Below are 26,783 nucleotides of genomic sequence, written 5' to 3'. Positions count from 1 at the left end.
CTGGCGCAGAGACATACATGGATCGTGAAAGTGACAGTGGTCACCCACCAAGGAGACCAAATGAAAGGCACTAAGGAGCTGGAATTTCAACCTAAGTGAGATGCAGCTGGAAGGTTCTAGAAGTCCTGAGTGGCATGACTCCCATCATGTCTCCAGTGGATGGACCTGGAGGAATAGGCTCAAGTCCAGGCTAAAATAACAGCAGTGCCAGTGGGGTTGGAATGTCGGTGCCCGTGACACACCCATCAATCACAGGTGGGTGGGGACAGAGGGTAAGAGATGACAACCAGCATCTTATCATGATCATCCTTGGGGCTCGGGGCTGAGGGCCAGGCAGGAGAATGTGCTGTATGTTGTGGAGGAAATGGTCCATTGTGTTTGAGACACGCTGAGTTTGGAGTGCCTGTGAGAATACTTACATCTCATGTCTGATAAGAGGTGATGTTACAAGAGCTAATTAAAGCGTGGAGGGAAAGAAGATTGTTCCAAGAGAGAAACTAGAGAGAGTGTAAAAAGAAAGGGGCCAAGGCTCAAGAGGGAGGGGATGTATGTATATCTATGGCTGATTCATGCTGATGTATGGCAGAAACCATCACAATATTGTAAAGCAACTATCCTCCAATTAAAAATAAATAAATTTTAAAAAAGAAAGGGGCCAAAGCATCGAGTTTGGGAACAGCTACATTTGAGGGGTAGAAAGGGAAAACATAGGGCTTCCCAAGTGGTTCAGTGGTAAAGAATCTGCCTGCAATGCAGGAGACACAAAAGGTGTGGGTTCAATCCCTGGATCAGGAAGATCCCTTGGAAAAGGAAATGGCAACCCACTCCAGTATTCTTGCCTGGAAGATTCCATGGACAGAGGAGCCTGGTGGGCTGCAATCCACCTGATGGGCTGCAATCCATCTGGTGGGTTGCAAAAGAGTTGGACACAACTGACTGACTGAGCACATCAGTTCAGTTCAGTTCAGTTCAGTCACTCAGTCCTGTCTGACTCTTTGAGACCCCATGAATCGCAGCATGCCAGGCCTCCCTGTCCATCACCAACTCCCAGAGTTTACTCAGACTCACGTCCATCGAGTCGGTGATGCCATCCAGCCATCTCATCCTCTGTCGTCCCCTTTTCCTCCTGCCCCCAATCCCTCCCAGCATCAGAGTCTTTTCCAATGAGTCAACTCTTCGCATGAGGTGGCCAAAGTACTGGAGCTTCAGCTTTAGCATCATTCCTTCCAAAGAAATCCCAGGGCTGATCTCCTTCAGGATGGACTGGTTGGATCTCCTTGCAGTCCAAGGGACTCTCAGGAGTCTTCGACACCACAGTTCAAAAGCATCAATTCTTCATTGCTCAGCTTTTTTCAGTCCAACTCTCACATCCATACATGACCACTTTTTGGAAAAACCATAGCCTTGACTAGACAGAACTTTGTTGGCAAAGTAATGTCTCTGCTTTTCAATATGCTATCTAGGTTGGTCATAACTTTCCTTCCAAGGAGTAAGCGTCTTTTAATTTCATGGCTGCAGTCACCATCTGCAGTGATTTTGGAGCCCCGAAAAATAAAGTCTGACACTGTTTCCACTGTTTCCCCATCTATTTCCCATGAAGTGATGGGACCAGATGCCATGATCTTTGTTTTCTGAATGTTGAGCTTTAAGCCAACTTTTTCACTCTCCACTTTCACTTTCATCAAGAGGCTTTTGAGTTCCTCTTCACTTTCTGCCATAAGGGTGGTGTCATCTGCATATCTGAGGTTATTGATAGTTCTCCCAGCAATCTTGATTCCAGCTTGTGCTTTATCCAGCCCAGTGTTTCTCATGATGTACTCTGCATATAAGTCAAACAAACAGGGTGACAATATACAGCCTTGACATACTCCTTTTCCTATTTGGAACCAGTCTGTTGTTCCATGTCCAGTTCTAACTGTTGCTTCCTGACCTGCATATAGGTTTCTCAAGAGGCAGGTCAGGTGGTTGGTATTTCCATCTCTTTCAGAATTTTCCACAGCTTATTGTGATCCACACAGTCAAAGGCTTTGGCATAGCCAATAAAGCAGAAATAGATGTTTTTCTGGAACTCTCTTGCTTTTTCCATGATCCAGCGGATGTTGGCAATTTGGTCTCTGGTTCCTCTGCCTTTTCTAAAACCAGTTTGAACATCTGGAAGTTCACGGTTCACGTACTGCTGAAGCCTGGCTTGGAGAATTTTGAGCATTACTTTCCTAGTGTGTGAGATGAGTGCAATTGTGCGGTAGTTTGAGCATTCTTTGGCATTGCCTTTCTTTGGGATTGGAATGAAAACTGACCTTTTCCAGTCCTGTGGCCACTGCTGAGTTTTCCAAATTTGCTGGCATATTGAGTGAAGCACTTTCACAGCATCATCTTTCAGGATTTGAAAGAGCTCCACTGGAATTCCTTCACCTCCACTAGCTTTGTTCATAGTGATGCTTTCTAAGGCCCACTTGACTTCACATTCCAGGATGTCTGGCTCTAGGTGAGTGATCACACCATCGTGATTATCTTGATTGTGAAGATCTTTTTTGTACAGTTCTTCTGTGTATTTTGCCACCTCTTCTTAATATTTTCTGCTTCTGTTAGGTCTATACCATTTCTGTCCTTTATCGAGCCCATCTTTGCATGAAATGTTCCCTTGGTATCTCTAATTTTCTTGAAGAGATCTCTAGTCTTTCCCATTCTGTTGTTTTTCTCTATTTCTTTGCATTGATCGCTGAAGAAGGCTTTCTTATCTCTTCTTGCTATTCTTTGGAACTCTGCATTCAGATGCTTATATCTTTCCTTTTTGCCTTTGCTTTTCACATCTCTTCTTTTCACAGCTATTTGTACGGCATCCCCAGACAGCCATTTTGCTTTTTTGCATTTCTTTTCCATGGGGATGGTCTTGATCCCTGTCTCCTGTACAATGTCATGAACCTCTCTGTCCATAGTTCATCGGGCACTCTATCTACCAGATCTAGTCCCTTAAATCTATTTCTCACTTCCACTGTATAATCATAAGGGATTTGATTTAGGTCATACCTGAATGGACTGAGCACATACACACATACAAAGGGAAATATGGAGATAGAAAAGTGTTACGGGCTGAATGGTGTCTTTCCCCAGAATTCATATGTTGAAGTCCTAACCTCAGAATGTGACCATGTCTGGAGATAGGTTTTAAAGAGGTAATTAAGTTAAAATGAGGTCATCGGAATGGGTCTTCATCCCATATGACTGGTATCCTTATAAGAAAGAGAACACTGGACACAGACACAGGGAAGGCCATCTGAAGACAGAGATAAGGTGCTGTCTGCAAACCAAGGAAAGAGACCTGGAGCAGATCCTTCCCTCAACCTTTGAAACCAACCCTGCTGATACCCTGATCTTGGGCTTCAGCCTCCAGAACTATGAGAAAATAAATCTCTGTTGTTTAATCCACTCAGCCTGTGGTGCTTTGTTATAGCAGCCCTAGTGGACTCATATAAAAAGCCAAGAGGTGAGAATAAAACCATGAGAGTTCACTCAGGGGGAGTTACCTGAGGAAAGGGTGACTGATGGTATCATATATTGCCAAGCATGAGAAGTGAGTCCACATCATTAGATTTTAAAATGAGGATGTCAGTGACCTTTCCAAAAGCAAGTTTATGGTATATTAAGTATTTAAGACTTACTCTCATAGGGGCCCAACAGTAGGGTCAGCCAGCAGCCAAGGGTTAACAGAAAAGACAAGAATAAGGTCAAAGAGTGAGAGTGACAGGGGCAGAGCCTTCTTTTCAGAAGCTTCCCTTTAAAGAGAGGAAGTGAAATAGGATGGCAGCCTAGGGAGGTGGCAGGGTCAAGCGAAGTTTTAGAGAGGCTTACGACGATGAGATAAAGAAAGGAAAATTTGAGATCTGACAAAGGAGAAACGGAAACACATGAGATTCATGGCACAGTCAAGTTTTCCTTGTAAAAGAGTAAGGATACATCTTCCTTTGAAATGGGAAGAAAGGAGAAATTTTGAAGCAGAAATGATGGAAAATGTTGAGGTCAAGGGAAGAGGCAATGGGATACAGGCCCCAATCTCTCAAAGCAGGAAGCAAGGATATCTGCCAAGAACACACGTGGGAGAGGAGAGGAGGACACTGACAGAAAAGACTCGGCGATACGACCAATGTATTTCTGGTCAAGAAACCAGCCAGAATTCAATACAAGGATTTGCAGAACGGATTTAAGACCTACCTGTTGTTGAACAACCTACATTTTTAGTAGAATTGATTTAGCTGACTGAGAACTTGAAAAAGTGAATGGTTGGTTTCATTCAAGGTCAAGGCTGCAAAGTGAATATAGCAATAGGTCAGGAAGGTCAACACGTACAGGGAATTCAGAATAGAAATCATAGTGCAGGGTTCTAGGCTACCCATGCCAAGGACCTCTAAGAGACAGAATTGAAGGTTGAAGTCAGAAAGAGGCAGCCAACAGGCATTCTGCAACAGGGGTCAGAAAACTACAACCGTGGGCCAAAACCCAGCCCACCTTCTGCTTTTGTAAATAAAGTTTTATCACAACACACCTATTGATCAGTTCAGTTCAGCCACTCAGTCATGTCTGACTCTTTGCGACCCCATGACTGCAGCACCCCAGGCTTCCCTGTCCATCACCAGTTCCTGGAGCTTGCTCAAACTCAGGTCCATCGATTCGGTGATGCCATCCAACCATCTCATCCTCTGTTGTCCCCTTCTCCTCCCACCTTCAATCTTTCCCAGCAGCAGGGTCTTTTCCAATAAGTCAGCTCTTCGCATCATTTCCACCTTGTCCATAGTTACTTTCCAGCTACAACAGAACTGAGTCACTGCAACAGGGATCACAGGACCTGCAAAGCCCCAAATACTTACTGTATACCTCTTGACAGAAAAAGTTTGCCAACCCCTAAGGAATGGACAGGAAAATCAGACAGCAACACCAGACAGGCAGAAAGAGAGGGAAAGCCAAAACCAGGCTAATCAGAACCCAAGGCAATGGGTATGGGCTGAAGAGAATGAAGCATGAGGGCCCCCAAGCCCACAGGGCAGAGCAATCATGGCACAACTTAGGCAAGGACTGGACCCAGGAGATCCAGGCCAGAGAGCAGGCCTGAAGAAAGGGAGAACTCGGGGTGTCCCATTAGTCTGCACAGAACCCCCACTGGAAGCTCATGTTAGGGGGATAATATCAACCAATATGAACAGTTCAGCAAGGATGAGGCAGAGACTAAGGCAGAGTTCTCACCCCTGAGTTTAATGGGAAGATGAAAGCCAGAATTGAGTATGTGCGTGGCCAACAAGAGAAAGTAGAAGTCTGAAAATCAAGTAGGACACAAATATCTGATACTTCCATATACACAGTTGCCCCACAAGACATTCCAAACCTACATATTGAATTCTCTTCTTTGTTTATGAACTAGGGTTTGCCCAGAGGTGAGCCCATCATGGACACATCTACAGAGAGCTAGAAAAGCAAAGATGGGGGAAACAGGAGAAGGCCAACGTCATCAGCACCCACTCCAGCAGTATGAGGGAGCAGGCCTCCACTCAAAGGTCAAAGGGTGCTCCAGGAGGGGAATGGCAGACTTGGGGTCTGGGTGACAATGTCCTGTGGAAGTCCTCTGCAGCCCCTGGCATGTCTTGGGTAATCAAAGTTACAGAGGTAGTATAGCCTGGCGACTTAAGGACATGAGTTTTAGAGTCATGAGTCAAGCTTCAGTACTCATTATCTGCGGGACCTTCAATAAAATACTTAACCTCTCTGTGGTTTGGGGTCCTCATCCACACAAATAGAGACAGTTGCAGGATCTACTTCATCAAAGCTTCACTGAAAGAACTGAAGGAGTTAACACACACCAAGCACTCAGAAAGGAGGACTTATATAACCATTAGCTATAATTATACTGCCTCATCTTTCTACTAACTTTCATGTGCCCGTAAGTCTTCTCCCACTCTGTTTAAAGACTTGACCTTCTAGGTCAAAATACACACACCCTGAGAAAGCAGTGTCCATTTCAGTCCTTGAGTTTCACACCCACTGGTCTTCATCTCAAGTTAGTTTCTAAAGCATAAAAGTGACAAGGAGGAAAATGTCCCTGCCAGCACTGACATGCTGAAACAGGTGTCTGGAGTTGAAAAAACTGGGGGAAAAAACGGATCCAACAAAATATAATTTATTAGTCATCACCTGCTGAACATGTCATGGCTGGGTGATAAATGCCAAGAACATCAATTATGAACTATTCTTACATCAGGTTTAACATTATCCACCACGACATCCAGAAACCTATATGTTGAGAATGTTCTTTATTTGTTTGGACCACAGGAGGAAAATATTTGGAGTAGAAATGGTAAATGTAATTGTTTTGCATGATGCAGGGCAGCCTGCGTCAGCATCCCGCCTGGGACCGGGTTGTTGAACATCTGTCAACGTGTCAACTCTAACTGCAGAAGCAAAGCACTTAGTCGTGCTTCTGCATCCTTACCTGAAGCTGCAGGGAGAGGATGGAGAAACACAGATATTATTGGCAGTAATATTTCTGGATTTTGAGACATTTTGATGGAAAAACACAGGTATCATTGGCAGCAATGGTTCTGGATTGTGAAACAGGTGTTTGAACATGACTATAACTAGCCATCTTTCTGGATGCCTGTGTCGTGTGATTCCCCTGCTTCAGGAGCAGCATGGGGTGGTGGGAGGGGAGGGGGATCTTTTCCCCAGGATTCATCCTGTCATGTCTCTCCTCCTGGTCTCGCATTCACAGCAGCCCCAGCCTGATGATCTGTGAGTCTGGACAAACCTCTCTGAGTCTTAGCAGACTCCTCTCCATAACTGAGTGGTTTAGATAAAATAATTCCTATGGTCCTTTCCAGCAGTCAGAACCTCTGATTCTGACTCTATAAATGCTGACCAGGGACAGGACAACGTTCTGGATCCAGAAAGACAAAAATAATGCAAGTGATTTGTAATCATGATGCTAACTTTTGGGCTCTAATACCTGAGCAATAACATTTCAATATTCAGAGATGAACTTTTAATGAATATTCAATTGCTCTATTGTTCTTTATAAGAATACAAAGTGGAAAAGGCAGGATCCGGGCCCCTTGTTTTGCAAACTCGGATGAACTAAGGAGGCCATACTCTCATGAAAAAGCATGAGCCCAGAAGCCCTCCTTGTGAGGCTAAGTAAGTCTGGAACATGTTTCTTCTAACTGGGCCCTGCTCTCTGGCAGCACCTCAGTTCAGTTCAGTTTAGTCGCTCAGTCATGTCCGACTCTTTGCGACCCCATGGCAGCACCTGGAGCTGGTTAAAAATGCAGGCTTCCAGCCTGCTCCAGACGCGGCATCAGAACTTGCACTTGAACAAGATCCTCAGGCAACTGGCAGGCACTCTCCTTAGAGGAAAGCAAGTTGGCTGTACAGTGGAATCACCTGGGGCGGGGGTGGGGCAAGAACCTTGTCCCATTTCGCTCCCTCTCCCACCCCCACGGCGATGATTCAGATTTCACTGGCCTGGGATGTGATGGGGCACTGGGGCATTTTTAAGGTTTCCCAGGGAACTCTAACATGCAGCAAAGTCTGTGAAGTACTGAGCTAAACTCTCAAGTTCAGGTTCTAAAATTCAAATCCAGAGCCAGCCAAAGAAAAAGTGAAAGTTGCTCAGTCATGTCTGACTCTTTGCGACCCCGTGGACTAAACAGTTCATGGAATTCTCCAGGCCAGAATACTGGAGTGGGTAGCCTTTCCCTTCATCGAGGGGATCTTCTCAACCCAGGGATCGAACCCAGGTCTTCCACATTGCAAGCGGATTCTTTACCAGCTGAGCCACAAAGGAAGCCCAGAGCCAGCCAACCTCCCCCTAGAAAGATATGTATCACCTTTCCCAAGATCACAGCGGGGTCACCCACTCCCTGGAGTTCTACCTGATGAAGGGTCACTGTCCCAAGTCAGTCCCGGCCTCTGTCATGTACCTTTGTGTCTAAGATCACGGCCCTGTAGCCCCCAAGGTCCTGCAGGACATGGCCACTCCCAGGGAAAGCTACCTGGCAGCACTGACTCGCTATTTCTTTCTTTCTTTCTTTCTCTCTGTCTCTCATGACAACCACAACACTCCAAATCAGAGGAAAGAACTCACTTATTTAGCAACACCTCTCAAGCAAGGATCTCCAAGTACAGGGAATCCTCCAGCCAGCAGCTGGAACTCGCAGCCAGGAGAGTCCAGGGCACGTCCTCCCTGGCTTCAGCCCCTTCTAGTGTGCCAGATTCTGAGTCAGCCTGCGTCAGAATGAACGCCTTAAGCCCAAGGTCTCTGTGTGAGGACCCACTGACAGTACCCACCAGCATGTCTGTTTCCCTCCTCTTCAATTATATGATTCCTCCCTGTTGCCTCCTGCCCTTTGAAGGCTCCATGGATTCTGTGCTTCTGGGGTTTTGAAAGACACATCTACCTCCTTGGGTGTGAGAAGTTGAGAACTTTGGTGTTTATGTAAACACCAAAGGAGCCTTGTAGGAACCTACATGTAAACACCCTGTAGGAGCCAAGCTGGGAGCCAGCAGTTCTTGAGTATACCGGGGCTCACAGGTTGGTTAGTGTTGGTACAACTAACCTGAGAGTTGAGTCTCCAAATGAAAGGAGAACCACAAGCCTCAGCTGAGGGCAGATGATATGTGTGGACTAGCTACTGCCAAGTGACTCGGGAATGAAAGGGACTGGGACAACTCACCAAACAGACTTGAAAACGCCATCCCCTCAGAGGACTCTTCGCAGCTCTATGTTCATGAGTCTGGCCGAAAGAAAAGTGATTTGACTAAAGTGATTTCACAAAGTCACACCTGATCTTTGTGGTAGAAAGTCTGCTTCTCTTTGGGAGAAAAGGGAAGGTGGAGATTTAACTAGTGAGTTACACATCTCTAGATGGGAGTCTACAGTGTAGTGGTTCCCATCCATCACTGGTGAACCTGGGACCCTGAGTTGTCTGTTCATTTCTTCATCTGTAAAATGGGGGAAATGCTCATAATCAGAGAGTGGATGACACGTAGTAAGTACGATGCAAGTTTCCTAATATTACTTGTCACTTCCCGCTGGATCTGGAGTGTGTGTTTATGTGTCTGTGCATCAGATGAATCATCTAGCATAGACCAGATGAAATAACAGAGCAACTGGTTTAAAGAATGAGCAGTGGGATGCTGGAGGCTGAATGGCTCCATCAATGTGCAGTACAGATGTTTTGAGGTTTTCTTACCAGGCTATAAAAATGTTTACACAGTAATTAGGCCTGTTATCAGTACACAAACAGATTACACTTTACAGAATGAATGAACAGCACAAAAACCCTCCCATTTTTCATCAGGTTCAGCATGCTTTCCTAATTCTTGGGTTTACCAAAATAAATTCATTTTTCTGACAACACGGAGCGGGTGCGAAGTGTAGGGAAGAGGCCCTGGGGTGGGGAGATTGACTCTGTTTAACAGAACGCATGTCATGTGCTCTCTCCAGTCCTTCTTTCTCCCCATCTGTAAAATGAGATAACCAAGGTCCCTGCTCACTCATCAACTCCATGGTTCTATTACTTTTCAAGCATTCTCTTCTAAGAATGTCTTTGCTCTCCTCTTCCCCAAGAAAGGATGTGTTTAATTAAAGAACTGATGGGAAAGGTAGTAATTCTGCTGAATCACATGAGTCTCCCATCCAACACAGGAGCCCGGAGTTGATGGCAGTTCAATCCTGACACTTCAGCCCCCAAGGCCATCTGCAGGGTGAGACCATGAAGCACTTCCCAAACACATCCATGGCTCTGAGTAACACTCCATGGAATGCTTTGCTTTTCCTGTTTTCAAAGGATAATATTCCAAGGTAATAAACATGTCACCAAAATAATGAACCAAGCTCCCTGACTTGCACTTTCAAGTTTTCATAGGAGCAAACTTGTGTTAATGAAACAAAAGAAGTGATTTGTAATCATAAACCCAACTTTGGGGCTCTAACACTGGAGTAATATTGTTTAAATGCTCAGAGATGAACTTTTAATGAATATTTAATTGCTCCATTTTTTATAAGTATAAAGTATGCTTTCAGTGAACACTCTGAATACTGAAAAGGCAAGAGGCCGTTTCTCCCAGCTAAGTGATGTGTTTAAGTTTCCTAATGATTTTGTTTCAAGGGGGTAAAGGTCATCAAGGTTTCAAGCTCTAGAGGAAGGAGTCTGGGAGTCATTTGGAGAAAGGGTGACTTGTTACAGCAATATTCCAAAATCCTTCAACAAAATATAGATGGAGGTATTTGAAGTGCTGAGGAAGAAAATCTAATGATACATGTACAAAAATATGAATGATCTGGGGAAGAAGATGCAGAAAGGTGCTTTCGTTTTTTAAGTTAACATTTCCATATGGCTTTAATTACTTTTTTTAAAAAAAGAACTTTTGCTTTCATAATGAAAATATTTTTTAAGCATAAAACAAAGAGCCACCCACTGGACAGCTTGTACAAGGTTAAGCACCCTAATTTCTGCCCCAACCAGGATCCATGGGTTTTTCACATTAAAATTTCCAGAAATAAAATGGTAGGAAAAAAGTGTTTAGTTGATAGTCTCAAAACACCCCATCCACGACATTGGTGGTCATCAGTGTATACATTTAAAAAAAAAAAAAATTGGTTCTGATTATAAAAGAAATTTGAGCTCATTTAAAAAAAATCATTCATAATGCCAATTCCTTTGGACAAGCACTGTTAATGTTTTAAGTCCGCTTCTTTCTATTATTCTTCTATACCACATTTTTAAACAAAACTGAAATCATACTAGAAATGTGGTTTTGTCCATACCCACATTTAATTGGTACATGAGAAACCACTAAATTAAGGTCACTAAAGCATTTTCTCTCCATCTGTTACTCTCAAATACTACATTTCACTTTAGACTCTCATGAATAGAGATTCACATTCTTGCACTAAGGTAGTACACACAGAAGGCACAGCTGCCAGGGCGATCTTTTGAAAACAGAAATTGGATCATGTCAGTTTGCTGTTTAAAACCCCTCCTGGTCCTCCTAACTAATTCAGTATCAAATCCAAACTCTGCAGGGTGACCTCCGAGGCTCCCCATGAACTAGCCCCTACTTCTCGGTACACATCTCCTGCCATGCTAGCCTCCTTCCTGTTCCTCAACACACCCAGCAGTTTCTACCTCAGGACCTTGGCACTGGCAGATGCCACTGCCTGGAAGTTCTTGCCTAGACCTTCTCCCAACTTACCCAGCTTAACTATGACTCCTCAGTGAGAACTTTCTTGACCACCCAATCTGAAGAAATCCCTGCCTTTGCCTCCATGATATCACCTAATTTTATTTTCCATTTTTATTTTTTCATTGTCTTATACCACTAGAATATGAGAGTACCACCTCTATCTAATTGGCCATTGTCCCTGGTACCTGGTACAGAGATGCTCAATAAATACAGGATGAATGAATGAAAATGATTTCAAACTACCCAGATTTGTGGGGCATGAGCTAAAGTAACCTATTTAAACAGGCCTTATTCTCAGCAGCACTGCCCCTTAATGAGACTTTTTAAAATAGGCCGTTACCTTCTCCCGCGGCCTGGTCACAGAGAGCTGCCCACAGCTCTGCCAGTGGGGAAACAAGTGAGTTATTTAGTCTGGCCAGACTTTCATTTTGCTTACCCACCTCGTTACCTATGCTGGAAACTCTGTGGTCATGCTACACCCTTCCCTTCTCCTACTAATACTCCTACTCAATCAGTGAGTCCCACCAACTAACTAACCCTCCTGTGGAGGACACACCCAAGTCTTCCAGCAGATTTATTCCAGCTTACTTTCAGAAAAACTACCTCTCCCCATTCCAATGAAATTTCAGAAAGCTATTCCTGATATGAAGACCCAAAGCTTTGCCAGTTAGAGATTTCCTCTGAGCATTTTGAATATAGTAGAATAATAATAATAATAAGATGATGATGATGATGGAGGAAAAGAATAGAGATCATTTACTTTCATAGCATCACCTGAGAGAAACCATAAGACTACTCCAGCCACCAAGATCCCCTCGACTACCTAATTCCCATCTGCTCCAAGCCTGGCTCTTCAGGGGTGTCCCCAGCCCTGTGAATTTCCATCAGAGCTTGTACAACATTCTCCTTGTGGGCTTTAGTTGCTAGCTGGAGCTGGTTTCTGTTGCTTGCAACCCAGAACCCTAACTGAGAATTCTCCTAAATGTTTGCTCAATCCATCTCTTCTCCTCCATAGTCCCCACCATAGCCTCAGCTCCAGCCACCTCACTGGTATCTACGCCTCTGGTCTTCTCACTGCCAAATCCATTCTCCACAAGGTCTCCAACCAGACTTAGCTAAAACTCCAATCTGACCTTGCCACTCGCCCCCTAGTCCTGACCACGAGCATCCTGCTACCATTCCAGCCTCTTCTCTCGTCCTTCCCTGCCTCACTCTTGAAGCTCCAGGGGGTCCAAATTACCAGTTGCTTTATCATATCTTCCATGTGCTTTCTTACCTCTCCCATAACATCCTCTGCCTGGAATACCCATGGAGGACTGGCTACTTCATAGCCATCCTTCAAGCTCAGCTCAGACATCAGTGTCACACTAGACTGACTGCCTCCCATCTCTGCTCACAAATGTGTATCCCTCACACATGGTCTGCCTTCCCCATTAATGTCTAAATTTTCTGATGGCAGCCTCTGTGTCATATTCATCTCATGTTCATTTCTATATCCATACCACATAATAGGCACTGAATACATTTTTGTTCAATGTTAAGTGATTAAAAACATCATTCACTCTGAAGGCCCCAGGTTGGATGCCACAACTGTGCTTTCATTTTCCTCCTTTCAAACCACATGCAGAATTAGCCTCCAAGGGAGCCACTGAGGGGTCAGCCAATGCCTTGCCCATCTTGAAGGACAGTTTCATTGCTTGCGAGTTGGGATGCACACTGTCTTAACAAGCACTGGAGGCTGTGGCTCGTTGTGCCGCCTAATGGTTCTCCATCATGAAAAGACATTTCAGACACTCTGACTACATCAGGTTAAGCTTCAAGGGAAGGGCAAAGATGTCACCCAATTCCATACCACTGTGGGCACAGAGAGGGAACAAGCAACCAAAGGCACCACCATCTATAATTGAGCCAGCGTGGACTTGAGCCCCAAGTGGCTCCAGTGTGGGCACACGTGGAGGGCAAGGCCTCCTTCCCTGACCCACTGCACAAGACAGAGCTCCTTCCATGCCTGAGTTTCCTTGTCAGGAATAAGGAATGAGATGCTGCCCTGGATTCACTCAGCACAGAAGGGGCACCCGCCTTGGGTCTGACCCTCAACAAAGCACTGAAGGTCAAAGGTTACTAAAACACTCTTCAGATCAAAAGCAGCAGGGTGCAAAGAGCCCTGGACCTACAATCAAGAACACCAGCCTCTTAGAATCAAACCCTAACCCTGCCTCTTACCCACAAACTACCTGCTCACATGAAAGTTAGTTACCCGCCTTCAGCATCAGTTTCCAAATATGAAACATGAAGGTTACGTGAGCTCCAATGTGTAGAAGTGTCTGACATCAAGAAGGGTCCCAGAAATCTGAATTAAGAGGGTGTGCAAAGGCCTTAAACGTCCAAGTTCTCTTTGAGCCACCAGAATTCCTCTCTATGTAAGAACTAGCACCCCCTTCTGCCACCCAATGGGCACTGCAGAGGCTGTCAGAGCCGGAGTGGGCTGCCAAATCTAGCTGGCAGACAGTGCCAGGACCTAAGACCAGCCCTCAGATACATCTCTCCTACTGTTGACCCAGAAGCACGCCGTCCCGCCCAAAGCCACTTGCAACGGAAAAGAAATTTCTAGACGGCCGCCTAACCTTGCCCAATGCTTGGGCACTGATCAGAGGCCTCCCACTGTGGAGATAAATGTTAACCAAGCAGCCTTCACACCTGCACCCTCACCTCACCCCAATCCCCACCACCCCTTCGCGAGGAAAGGGAGCCGTGGGTCTCCATCACGTTCCACCCATCGTGTTCTCCATGGAACCAGCTGAATGAAATGATTTTCTTTCTGCAAAGCCCTTTGCAGCACCCTCACTGAAGGCCTGATTACTGGCAGTAGTTACAGTCCGAGTTCAGAGAAAGGTGATCTCAATGAACAATTCTAAGAGGATTTAGCGCTCCTCCAATAAAATATCCGAGGGATTGGGTTTCCAGAGAGTTTTGTTTTCATTACTCCACTTGGATACAGTCAGTAACCAACATCAGTGTTGTAGACCAGCTTCTTGGTAAACATAGCTGTTTTTCAGGCAGCTACTGCCATGAAAAACCCACATGTCTGCAGTGAACTCAGAAAGGGGTGGGGGGGGGGGGTGGGCCTCAGCTGGGCCTCCATTAGAACAGGCCGCAGGGGGAACACTGCCCAGGGGCATCCATCAGGCATGTGTAGGGGCCAACTGCCTAAGGAACTAGCAAAGTTTTGCAGCTCCTGGAGCCCAAGAAGCCATCCTTAGCTGGGGGTGTCCCAAGAGAGCAGCAACACAGGAGCCATCCGAGCTGCCTCCAGACTTCACAGCCTCAAAGAACCAAGTAGCAAAGACAATGGAGATTCCATCAACACCTCCTTCTACCTGCACCACTTTTTTTTCCCAAAAAAATAAATGAAATGAAAACCACCAACAAACCAAGGAGGAGAGCTGCGGTCAGGGTTGGATGAAAGCCGTGTCCTCCTCTGGCCCCAAGACAATTTCACACCAAATGGCTTTAAAACCCTTTCCAAGGCTCAGAGACCTGAACTGAAAGAGAGTTTATCTTTTGGACTGCGAGTCAGCAGTTAAGGAAGCAGAACGTGGAAATTCTAAGAGTTATGAGTTTTCACTTTTGCACGAATGCTCTGTGTGTCTGGACACACGAAGGGAAGAAATCTACCCACTCCTCCTAGAGAAGGCCACCCCAACCCCATCCCTGATGCTGTTCTTATATAGTTATTACTAGCACTAATCAGACTTCAGTGGGCATGACCTAACATAGCCACACACACCGGCACTGAGCTGTTCTTCCCCAGAGCCCAGCAAAAATGGAGCTCAAGGCCTGGGGATGGCGCCCCAGTCTTGGGACCTCAGGAACTGCAGGCATCATTTCACGGGGCAAAGGACTTCATCAATACAAGGAAGGCGCTTTCCGCACACACACACTGGCCCTCAAAGAAAAAATGCAGAGGGAAATGATGCTGGGGATGGGGGCAGAGGGAGCACGTGGCTGGCGCCTAGATAGCAAAAAGTAGCCCTCGCTCCACGTTCAGCACCCCATCCCGTCGGGGTGAGGCATCCTCCGCTCTCCCTGGCCCCGAGGCCGTCCCCAGAACTACCTGCTGCTGCCTAGGCGCCCTCAGGCCAAGTCTGAAGAAGTTCACTCCCCGTCGCGCCAGTCCGGGGACGCTGGGGCATCCAGTAAACCCAGACTGCCCGGCAGAGTCGGCGCCCGCCTCTGCCGGGGCGCGGGACTCCGGAAGCTGCCGGGGACCCAGAGGCAGCTGAGTGACAGCCAGGTCCCAGGCTGGGCTGCCGGAGGGCTCCGGGTGATCCCGCGCTCCCCAGGGCCGGCGGACACCGGGCGGTGGCGGCAAGGAGCGTACGCCCGGGAGGGCGAGTAGCCCTCGCCGGGGCTGGAGGTGGAGGGAATCCTCCCCCGAATGCCAGGACTCCCGGCTTCCCGGGTACCTGGAAGCCGCCCGGCTCTCCACCTGGGCTGCGGTGCAGTTCCTCTCTCTTCCACCGCCCAGGCGCCCGCGGCCGGGGGCGCGCAGACAAGCGGCTACCGGCGCCGGGGACTCGGCGAACGGCGCCCAGCCTGCAGCCCGCACAGTTCTGGGACACCCGGATGGGACACCCGTCGCCCTGCCCGGACCCCACGCCCCCAGGCGGGCGGACACCCGCCACCCCCAGGGAGAGCAAGGAGGCTCGGGCAACCCCCAGCCGCCCGGTGCCCTCTCCCAGCGCCAACAGGTATGGGAGGCGTTGTCGCCAGCCCGCCCACTCTGGGGCTAGGGCCCGCCACAGCCCCGGGCTTTGGGCACGGTGCAGAGGGGCGGACGGAGGGAAGAGGCGAGGGCGGGAGCGAGCGGGCGGCGGCACTCACCTCTGGCTGGGCCGGGGCCGGCCGCGCGGGCCCGCCGCCCCGAAGCCCGGGTTCCGAGGCGCCTCCTCGCGCGCCGGGGGCTTCCTCCGAGGCCCGCAGGGAGGAGGTGGCGCGGGGGGAGGCGCCGGCGGGCAGCGCTCAGCCTCACACTCACACCCCCGGCCGGCCGCCGCGGCCCCGCGCCGGCATCCTCGCTGCCGCCGGCTCCCACGGCGCCCCGGGCTGCTCCCCAAGCGCGCGCCGGGGTCGGCGCGAGCCCCTCGTCGGCTCGGAGCGCGATCTGGGCGCGCTCCTCTTGTCCTTGTCCTCGGCTCCCGTCTGGGGACGCTGCCCCGCACCCCGGCTCGGCGCGCGGCTCTACCCCTCCCGCTCCCGCTGGCCGTGCAGAGCCCCGGCGCGCGGGCTCAGCCCATGTGCGCGGCTGCCTCGCTGCGCCCCGAAGCCTAGTGGCCGAGGCCCCGCCGGAGTTGCGCGCCCTAGAAACTCCATGCAGCTCCGGCCTCCTCCCCGGCTCCTCCCCAGCGGGCCCCCCGGGGCCTTGAGGCAGCCCGCGGCGCTGTCCCCGCCCTGCCTTCGCCCGCGTCAGGAGCCGGGTTTCTGGGCGCGCCTCGCCTCGGAGGGTCGGGGAGCCCCCACCCCCACCCCTCCGCCTCGCCAATGGCTCCCTCGGTTTCCAGGCAGCGCAACCTGAGGAACGCCTCGGCGCGCGCGCACTCACACTCGCGCACACACACACACACACACGCACTGCACACACAGGCACACGCGCGCGGGGGGCGAACTGGAGCTTGGCAGACGGTCCTCCTTCCTTCCTCCCCAAAGAAGCTGCCCACGTTAACTCCGGCAAACTGCGGTTCCCCGTATTGGACAGCTCACCGAAGCGCCCCCCACCTTAACTACTTCATCCCCGGCGCCAGGATCACACCTGCATCCGCGCCCAGGGCTAGGGCAGGCGCCGAGTTAAGGTACTGGCGGCCAGAACTGGGGGAGGAGGAGGGTTCGGGGTGCCCACCGCAGTACCACCTAGGGAGGCACTACTGCAGCGACCACCTGCTGACCTCTGATCCCGCTCCCCGGGGTCTGAGAACACGTGGTTTGGCCCCTCACCTCCCTTCCCAAGGTCACAGAATGGATTCGATGAGGGGGTTGAGGGTGCCTGGGACACAGGTGTGAGCTTGACATCTCGAAGACTGTCTGCAACCTGCCCTCACACTGCCCTCTGCCAAGTCCATACCCAGATAGGCCCCTTTCCTCCCCTGCCCCATGCCTCAAGGGCAACTCTTTAACCGAGTCTCCAGTCACCTTTTCTAGTTCCCCACCTGTCTACCTCTCATGTGCCCAGAAGCTGACAAACTACACAGTGCTACCAAGGTTTGTGTTGCAAAAAGAAAAAATCAAAAGCATCAAGAGGCATCTCAGTCTGTCCCATAGACAAACACCTACCAGTCTCCTTCTGCCCCTCCCAAGGGTGTGCCATAGGAGAAGGAACTCACCTGGCTGGAGCAGACTAGTCTTTCCTGACAGCACCCTCTTTTCCAAGGTCCCCAGTTTCTTGCCCCCCTCTAGGTGGCAGAAAGACTATGCCACCAGCTCAGATTCTTCCAATTCCCAGAATCAAAGAAAAGAGATACATAAAAATTCTCACACCAATCAGAAGCAAAGCAGGCAATACTGCCCTAAGCCTCTGGTCCAAACAGCTCAGCAATCACCTCTCTTCTGGCTGGTGCAGGTGCCAAGAGAATGTGGGCATTGGTGCTGCCAGCCAGGGGCACAAGTTAATCAGGGTCCCCTCCTTGCCTGCACCTCCTGGTTTGCACCCTGGGTGTGGTTCCTCTGAGCCCTAATAACACACTCATTGCTGATACTATACCTTTGGCATTCAGCCTTTGCTACCTGTATTCTCCTATCTTTTCTTGTACCTGCCCTACTTCCCAAATTATCTTCTTAAGCCACTGGCTGAATCTTATGTACATAGTTCAACGATGTACATAGAAGTCGTTTCCAGAAGTTTTTCTGAAGGGTCACAGGCACATGAACTAATAGAGTTGGTAGAGTCTCAGAAGCATCTTTCCCTCTGAAAGTTTGGATGAAAGCTGCATCTTCTAGCAATGTTTCCTCCCCTAGCAATCAGTTGTTTTGGCATTTTCTGGATGGCAACCAGGTCACCAAAGTGCCTTAAGCGAGTCTATAAACACACATGGAGCTCCTGGTACAAATTAGATTTAACCCTTTAACCAGAGGAGGACACGTCTATCAGATCTCTGCCCTCACTGCTTGTGTGAATGTGGATAAGTTGTTTGTTCTCTCTAAATTTTGCTGTCCTCCATAAAGAATGGACTGTGGACACAGAGGGGGAAGGAGAGGGTGAGATGGACTGAGAGAGCAGCACGGACATACATACACCGCCGTGTGTGAAGTAGCTGGTGGGAGCTGCTGTGCAGCACAGGGAGCTTAGCTCCGTGCTCTGTGCCGACCAAGAAGGGCGAGATGGGGAATGGGAGGGAGGCTCCTGAGAGAGGGGATATATGTATACAGATAGCTGATTCATATCGTTGTACCGCAGAAACTAACACAACATTGTAAAGCAAATTCACTCCAATTAAATAAGTAAATAAAAACCGCACTGTCCCCAGTGAGGTAAAAATGGGGATTTTATCACTCCTACCTCAGCCCTTCCCCTGTCTTTCCTTCCTTTATTTTACCTTCAATAAATATCTTTACTTCAAGTGCCCAAGACAGTCAAGGGTAGGGGTTGACGAAGGGTCTGTTGCATTTTGAAAAGAAATGAGCAGAAAAAGAAAAAATCATCTGGGTACGTGTTGGAGGATAACGTTTTCCATGTATCTTATCAAAGTGCAGACTATGGAATGCATTGGCTTCTTTACAACACACGTTCTTTACTTTGTGGCAAGAGGTTAGAGTGGTTTGTTAGGCAGCAACAGATAATCAAAACGAAATTTGGTGCCTGGAAGTAGACTGTTGCTGTAACAAACACTTAAAACGTTGGCTCTGGGACTGGACAATGAACAGAAGCTAGATGTGCCCCATAAGACTGTTAGTGAAAGCTGCAAGGGCCTCAGGAAGACTCTTGGAGAGGACCTGAAGGACACTGAGAACACTGTTCCTGGACAAAAGAGCACCTAAGCCATGGACTGGTGGGTCAGTTAGCAAGACACGACAGATGAGAAGGCAACCTAATGAGTTCATGGACTTGACCAGAAGAGTTCCAAGTAGAGCACAGAAGAAGCCAACTGTGCTTTTTGAGATGCCTATGATGAAAGACAAGCGGAGATGAATTAAAGCAGAAATTATTCCCCTTTTTGTGGTAGAATTTAGAGGAAAGAGAACCAGGACCTGCTGGGTTAGAGAGGAGAACTTTTCCTCCTGATTCTGACATCTCCTGGCAAAAACATTCAAATCCCGGGGCAGTAAAATGTGGTCTGCAGATAAAGATGAAGTTAGGGATGAGGCAGTCAGAACTTTTGTTAAGACCTCACACAGGGACTCCCCTGGTGGTCCAGTGGTTGAGAATCTGCCTGCTAATGCAGGCAACACAGGTTTGATCCCTTTCCATGAAATAAGATCCCACATGCCACAAGGCAACTGAAGCCCATGTGCCTCATTAGAGAGTAGCCCTCACACAGCAGCAAGGAGCCCAGTGTGCTACAGCAAAGACCCAGCACAATTAAAAAAAACCTCACACATATTTAAGTGCAGGCCTAAACGAGCCTTCAAGAATCTTAGAGATATGGTGCCTCAGCCGCCTCACCAATAGCTTGAATCACAGTAAGTCCTCAATAGTTTTAAAGAAAACATATCAGATATGCAGATGACACCACCCTTATGGCAGAAAGTGAAGAAGAACTAAAGAGCCTCTTGATGAAAGTGAAAGAGAAGAGTGAAAAAGTTGGCTTAAAGCTCAACATTCAGAAAACTAAGATCATTGCATCTGGTCCCATCACTTCATGGCAAATAGATGGGGAAACAGTAGGAGCAGTGGCTGACTTTATTTTTTGGGGCTCCAAAATCACTGCAGATGGTGACTGCAGCCATGAAATTAAAAGACGCTTACTCCTTGGAAGGAAAGTTATGACCAACCTAGACAGCATATTAAAAAGCAGAGACATTATTTTGCCAACAAAGGTCTGTCTAATCAAGGCTATGGTTTTTCCAGTAGTCATGTATGGATGTGAGAACTGGACTATAAAGAAAGCTGAGCGTCGAAGAATTGATGCTTTTGAACTGTGGTGTTGGAGAAGACTCTTGAGAGTCCCTTGGACTGCAAGGAGATCCAACCAGTCCATCTTAAAGGAGATCAGTCCTGGGTGTTCATTGGAAAGACTGATGTTGAAGCTGAAACTCCAATACTTTGGCCATCTAATGTGAAGAGCTGACGCATTGGAAAAGACCCTGATGCTGGGAAAGATTGAAGGCGAGAGGAGAAGGGGACGACAGAGGATGAGATGGTTGGATGGCATCACCGACTCGATGGACATGGGTTTGGGTGGACTCTGGGAGTTGGTGATGGACAGGGAGGCCTGGTGTGTTGCAGTTTATGGGGTCGCTAAGAGTCAGACACAATGGAGCGACTGAACTGGAACTGGATCAGTTTGGGACTAAAAGGGACAGAGGTGGTACAAAAGGAAAGAAGGCCTCTGGATCCCCAACCCTTAATGGCTGCACACAGGAGCCATTTCTTCTGAGGGAGAAGGACTCTTGGAGGAACCAAGAGCCCAAAAGATAAAGCCAAGAGCCATGAAGACTCATTCCCAAGAAGCAGGACTGGGTCTTCATTAAAGAACTGATGACACGCTCCCAGCTGGATTTCAGAACTGCTGTGAACTAGAGTGACTGCTATGGGAAACACTACCTACATCCTCCCTTACTGAATGGGTGTCCATTGCAATTGGGCTTCCCCCAGGGCTCACTGGGTAAAGAATACATCTGCAGTGCAGGAGATACAGAAGACAGGTTAGATCCCTCTGTTGGGAAGATGCCCTGGAAGAGGAAATAGCAACCCACTCCAGTATTCTTACCCGAAAAAATCCCATGGACAGAAGGACACTAGCGGACTAGATTCCATGGGGTTGCAAAGAGTTACTCAGTCATGACAGCGACTGGCAGTCACACTCAGTAAACTCTATCAAAGTTACTATATCTCTGCCTCACTGTCGTATGTGGGGTGTTTAGAGGAGAGGCCAAAGGAGCTTACAGATTTTCAGGTTGAGAAAACCTGCCCTGAACCTGCTTTAGATAAACAGATCCAGGACCTGAGCATGGTGTCCACAAGGAGATGAGACTTTTTGGAGCTTGTGAATGTGTCTGGATATGTTTTTATGTTAGAAGAATATAAATAATGCTTGGCTGAAGGGGAATTTTTGACTGTGTTGAATTAAAGATGGCTTTAAATTCTTTAATATTCCTGTCATCAAGTTGGAATCTACGGGACTTCTCTGGTGGCTTAGACTTCATGCTCCCAAGGCAGGGGGCCTGGGTTCGTCCCCTGGTCAGAGAACTAAGAGTTCATGTGCCACAACCAACGATCCTGCATACCACAACTAAAAAACCCTGCATGCTGCAAGTAAAGATACCACATGCTGCAACTAAGACCCAGCCCAGGCAAATAAATTAACTTTTTTAAAAAATTGGAATCTACATCACTCTTCCCTTGAATCTGGACTATCTGGATTCCCTTGATATCCTGCTGTAGCTAGGATACGTTACTTCTTTAATCGAATAAAGAATTAAAGTTATTTTTGTGCCACGTTCTAGGTTTAGGACTTAAACCAGAAGCTCTTGTTTTCTGTCTCTTGAAACACTCTCTTAGGGCTCTAAGTCACCATGTGAGAAGTCCAATTACCCACAGTCCACCATGCTGCAAGGCAGCTCAAGCTAGCTTGAGCTGGAGGAAAGGAAGTTGGGAGGTAAGGAAGGAGAAATAGCGAGGGGGGCTGTTGAAGGAGAGAGAGAGATCTGGTCAGTCCTCAGCTATTCTAGACCCTGCTGTAAGAGTCCTCCCAGCTGAGGACTGTATGAATTCCTGACCTACAGACTAAAAGAGGTAGTATAGTAATACACTGATGTTTTAAACCATTTAATTTTGGGGTGATTTGTTATGCAGCAGTAGATAACCAGAAAGAATGTGCTAAGTTGGAAAGATTTCCAAACTATATTGTAGAGTGAATTGCAAAATAACACATGTGACAACATTCTTGAAAAAGAAAACTTTGTACATAGTGTCCATATATACATAATATAACTAGAATGCTATACATTACCTAACTCACTCTGGAGAATCAGTACTAAGAAGATTTCTACTTTTAGATATACATTCTGTGAACATTCTGTAGCAAAGGTTTTTCATATTGGCTTAATTTTTAAGTGAGAAAATATCCCATATTTATTTTATTTCAAAGCAATAAACACTTTGTATACAACCATAAAAAGAATAACACACTCTCTGCTTTTTAAAAAAAACAAAGGATTTACTCTGTGACTGGATTATTAGTGAAAAGAGATTATATTGATACATGTGCTGATAATTCTTTTCATCTCTAGGATAAAGAAAATTTAAGTTCTCAACAAAGCAAAAACAAGTTATCAACAAAGGGGGAGAAAGACTGGCTTCAGGAGTGTATGTAACACTAGATCACAGAATTAAAATGAACCAATAAACAGGATAACTGGTCTCATATAGGACTTATACATATATTTAGGTTGTTATCATGTATGAAACTAAGAAGAAAATAGTTTCCAAATAAAACAAATGAGAAAATAAATGGTCTTTTTTTTTTTTTTAACATATTCTGGAAAAACACTCAAAGACTTGCATTAGCCAATTAAAAAAAAAAAAAAATGGAATCAAAGTGAAGAACTCAAGAATGGGTCCAGGAATCCAGAGAGAAGGAAAGGGTATTGGTGTGAACCTGAAATTCTCTGCTGCCTTTGATTTTGAAACATTACCTGATTTCCAAGTTGCATTGGACCAAAAGGCTAAAAAGAAAGTACTATCTCAGAAATTTTGAGAGTATCACAGACTTAGAGAGAAAATAATCAGCTTGCAGTACTACCAAGACAGTCAGGACCTGAGGGACTAAAATCCATGGAAAGAAAACCTCAGAAAAGTGAATGTATTATTCTGCTCCACTCTCCCCCTAAAGGCACTTGCCTCATTTTAAGCAGCACAGAGTGAAAAACAAAGAAAAGAAACCAAGCCTAGGCTAAGTGGCTACACGGTGAAGGAGAGTACTTAGGAATCTCACAATGCCAGCAGAATGAAAAACTGGAGCTTAGAACCTGACAAGGAGGAAAGTGCAAATAAATACCCCAGGGTTTCATCTGAAGCTCTTGAAAGACAATATGTATTAAGATGAATAGCAAACCAGAAGTTTTAGAGAATCAAATTCATCTTCAAATTATCTCAATTATTGATTAGTAAAAGTTGATCTACATGTCTCCTAACTGCCTGCTAGATGAAAATTGTTATCTCTCTGAGGAGACAGAACAACATGTAGAGCCACAAAACATTTCAAATATAATATCTAGCATTTAATTTTTTAATTGCCAAACATGTCAGGTAATGAGGCCAAAATAAGAAAAACCAACAGAAAAACCAACAGACAGTAAAAACATAGGTGATCCAGATACTTGAGTTATGTAAAATGAACATTAAAATAACTGTGATGCATGTTCAAGAAAATGAATGATAAGACAAAGAAATTTACCAGGGAAGAACTAGAATTTATTTTGAAAACAGAATAAAACAGTAATTCTGGAACAACAACAACAACAAATTCCTTCAGTAGATGTTCTTAAAGCAGGACCAACACAACAAAAGAGATCAGTTAACTGTTAATTAAGTCAGGAGAAAATATCTTATTGAAGCATAAAGAGAGGAAAGAAAGAAAAATAGAGAAAAGAGCTTAAGAGATACATAGAATATCATGAATGGTCAAACATGTAATTGAAGTCTGAAAAAAAAGGAGGGGTTGGTGGACAGAATGTGGACAGATAAAATCTTGGCTGAGAATTTTCCAAAGAGTGATTAAGCCACAATTTCAGGAAGCCTAATAACTCAAAGCAGGATATGTGCAAAGAAAGACACACATGGGCAATCATAATTACATTTCTAAAAACCAATGACAAAATATTAATATTAAAAGAACCCAGTCCCTCCTCTTTACACACACACAAACACACTACTTTCAAAGGAACAACAGATGACTTCTCATCAAAATGACAAAAGTTAAGTATAACTTAGAAACATTGGTATAATCTTTGATGTGTTAAAAGAAAACAACTGTCCATGTAAAATTCTGAATGCAGTGAAAATATCCATTAGAAAGAAAGCTGAGGAATTTTTGCTTCTGAGCTAGTGCTAGACTTACCCCCCATCCTACCCCCCACACTGTTACCACTAGAAAACCTCATATAAAAACATATAAATTAACTGTTTTCAATAATTGGACAATAGCCAGTGAAGGACTGTAATCCACATGAGAACAGAAAGAAGTAAGAGGAGCCCTACAATTGCCCGGTCTCTGCCTGGAGTCATTTTCTGTACACTGTAGAGGAAAAAGAAACCAAAACAGCACCGGGGTCTCACTGAGCTGAGGAAACAGAGCTCACTCTTCATGGAGGCTTAGGGAGCTGGAATTTGTCAGGCAGAACACTGGAGAGAGAAAACTGCAGCAAAGAACTGAGAAAATCTTTATAGGGATTCCTGCGAGTTCTGGGTTGATAACTAAGATGCACATTCACAGGATAAAATTCCACATGGTCAGGCAAAGAAGAGCTGGTGGAGGGCTGTAAGTTGAACAATTCCTAGAGCTAAGAAAGAACTGGAAGACATTTAAGTTCTGATGAGCCTGAGTGGACAAAACACCTGCGATTCTGGTAGAGACCGCAGGTAGATTGTACCTTAGAAGTAGGACTGAACTAGCCTTAGGATAGAAGTTACTCTACTGCCATAACCAAGCTTTAAAAATCATCTGATAAATCAAGCCAATTCTCAGGTAAACTCACCTGGGTAACAAACAAACTTCAAAACTCTTTAAGGACAGCAACAAAATCTAGATATTTGAAAAATAATTAACACTAAAGAAGGCATAAAAGAGGAAAGAGGAAAGACCAGACAGGACAATAGAAAATAAGCATTAGGCTAGTAGATTGAAAACTAAATATACTGTGAATTACATTTAATTTAAAGAATTTAATGCTATAATTAAAGGGCAGAAAACATCAGGCTGGATAAAAAATACAATAATACCCAAAAATAGACTGTTTACAAAATGTACTCTTTAAATATACAAACACAGATATGTTAAAAGTACAAGGATAGAAAAATGTACAAGAATGAAAATGTACAAGAAAAAAGTACAGAGATAAAATATTAATCATAAGAAATATGGAACAATTATATTAAATATTGGACAAAATGTATTGCCAGACATAGAGTTAATTAATAAAGATAAAAAGCCAATTCATTAAGAAAATATAATAATCCAAAATGTACCCATAATAAAGCTTTTAAAATACGTGAAGCACAATACATGAAGTAAAAAACAAATCCACACACGTAGTGAACACACCTCCCTCAGCATGGATAAAACATGTAAAGATACAGAAGATTTGTGAAACACTAGGAAATAACTTGACCAACCTGAATTTATAAAGCATTGCATTAGCCACTGCCAGATACACAATCTTTTCAGGTATACATGGAATGTCCATAAAAGACCATATGTTGGGCCTCAGAATGATTCTCAATAAATTTAAAAATATTGAGATCACACAGAAAGCATTCTCTGCCCACAATGGAAATGTATTAGAAATAAATAACAATAAGGCATTTAGAACATTCTCAAATATTTTATAAATAAAACACAGTTTACATAATGCACAAGCCAAAGAATAAAAAACAAAGGATAAAAAGTCAAAGAAAAAAACCATAAATTAAAAAAACAATTTTTTTTCATTTTAGAGCAAATGAAAATGAAAATGCAATGTGTTAAACTTTGTAGAATGCAGCTAGAACAGTGCTTAGAGAGAAAATTATAACTTAAAATATTTATTTTAGAAAAAGAAAGATTTAAAAGTAATATTCTAAGATTTCACTCTAAGAAGCTAGAACAAAAACAAGTTAAACCCAAAGAAGACAGAAGGAAGGAAATAATAAAGGTAAGAGAAGAAATCAATGAAATAGAAAATGTACAAATAATAGAGAAAATCAAAGAAAATATAAGTAAAATTGGTAAATCTCTGTTGCTGCTGCTGCTGCTGCTGCTGCTGCTAAGTCGCTTCAGTCGTGTCTGACTCTGTGCGACCCCATAGATGGTAGCCCACCAGACTCCCCTGTCCCTGGGATTCTCCAGGCAAGAACACTCGAGTGGGTTGCCATTTCCTTCTCCAATGCATGAAAGTGAAAAGTGAGAGTGAAGTCGCTCAGTCGTGTCCGACTCTTAGCGACCCCATGGACTGCAGCCCACCAGGCTCCTCTGTCCATGGGATTTTCCAGGCAAGAGTACTGGAATGGGGTGCCATTGCCTTCTCCCGGTAAATCTCTAACCTGATTTTAAAATCTGGAGAATATACAAATTACCAAGATCAGGCCTAATGGAAGGGACTTCAGTATAAATCCTAAAGACATTAAAAATAACAAAGAAATATTA

General features: G+C 45.7%; 1 protein-coding gene across 4 annotated transcripts in view; it reads right to left on the bottom strand.

Annotated features, from left to right (window-relative positions):
• The window catches only part of CALN1 (calneuron 1), a 512,378-nt gene that overhangs the window by 398,434 nt on the left and 87,161 nt on the right, over positions 1–26,783 (bottom strand). Inside the window, exon 1 of one of the 4 annotated variants that reach the window (XM_055562460.1) lies at positions 16,114–16,404. The exons of the other annotated variants lie outside the window; for them this stretch is intronic. The gene's annotated coding sequence lies outside the window, so the exon portion shown is untranslated. Of the gene's footprint in view, positions 1–16,113; positions 16,405–26,783 lie in introns of those variants that run through there. 4 annotated transcript variants of the gene reach the window in all.

Source organism: Bubalus kerabau, chromosome 23 (genome assembly GCF_029407905.1).
Source record: "Bubalus kerabau isolate K-KA32 ecotype Philippines breed swamp buffalo chromosome 23, PCC_UOA_SB_1v2, whole genome shotgun sequence".
Lineage (NCBI taxonomy): Eukaryota > Metazoa > Chordata > Mammalia > Artiodactyla > Bovidae > Bubalus > Bubalus kerabau.
This window is presented reverse-complemented; position numbering and strand designations above follow the sequence as displayed.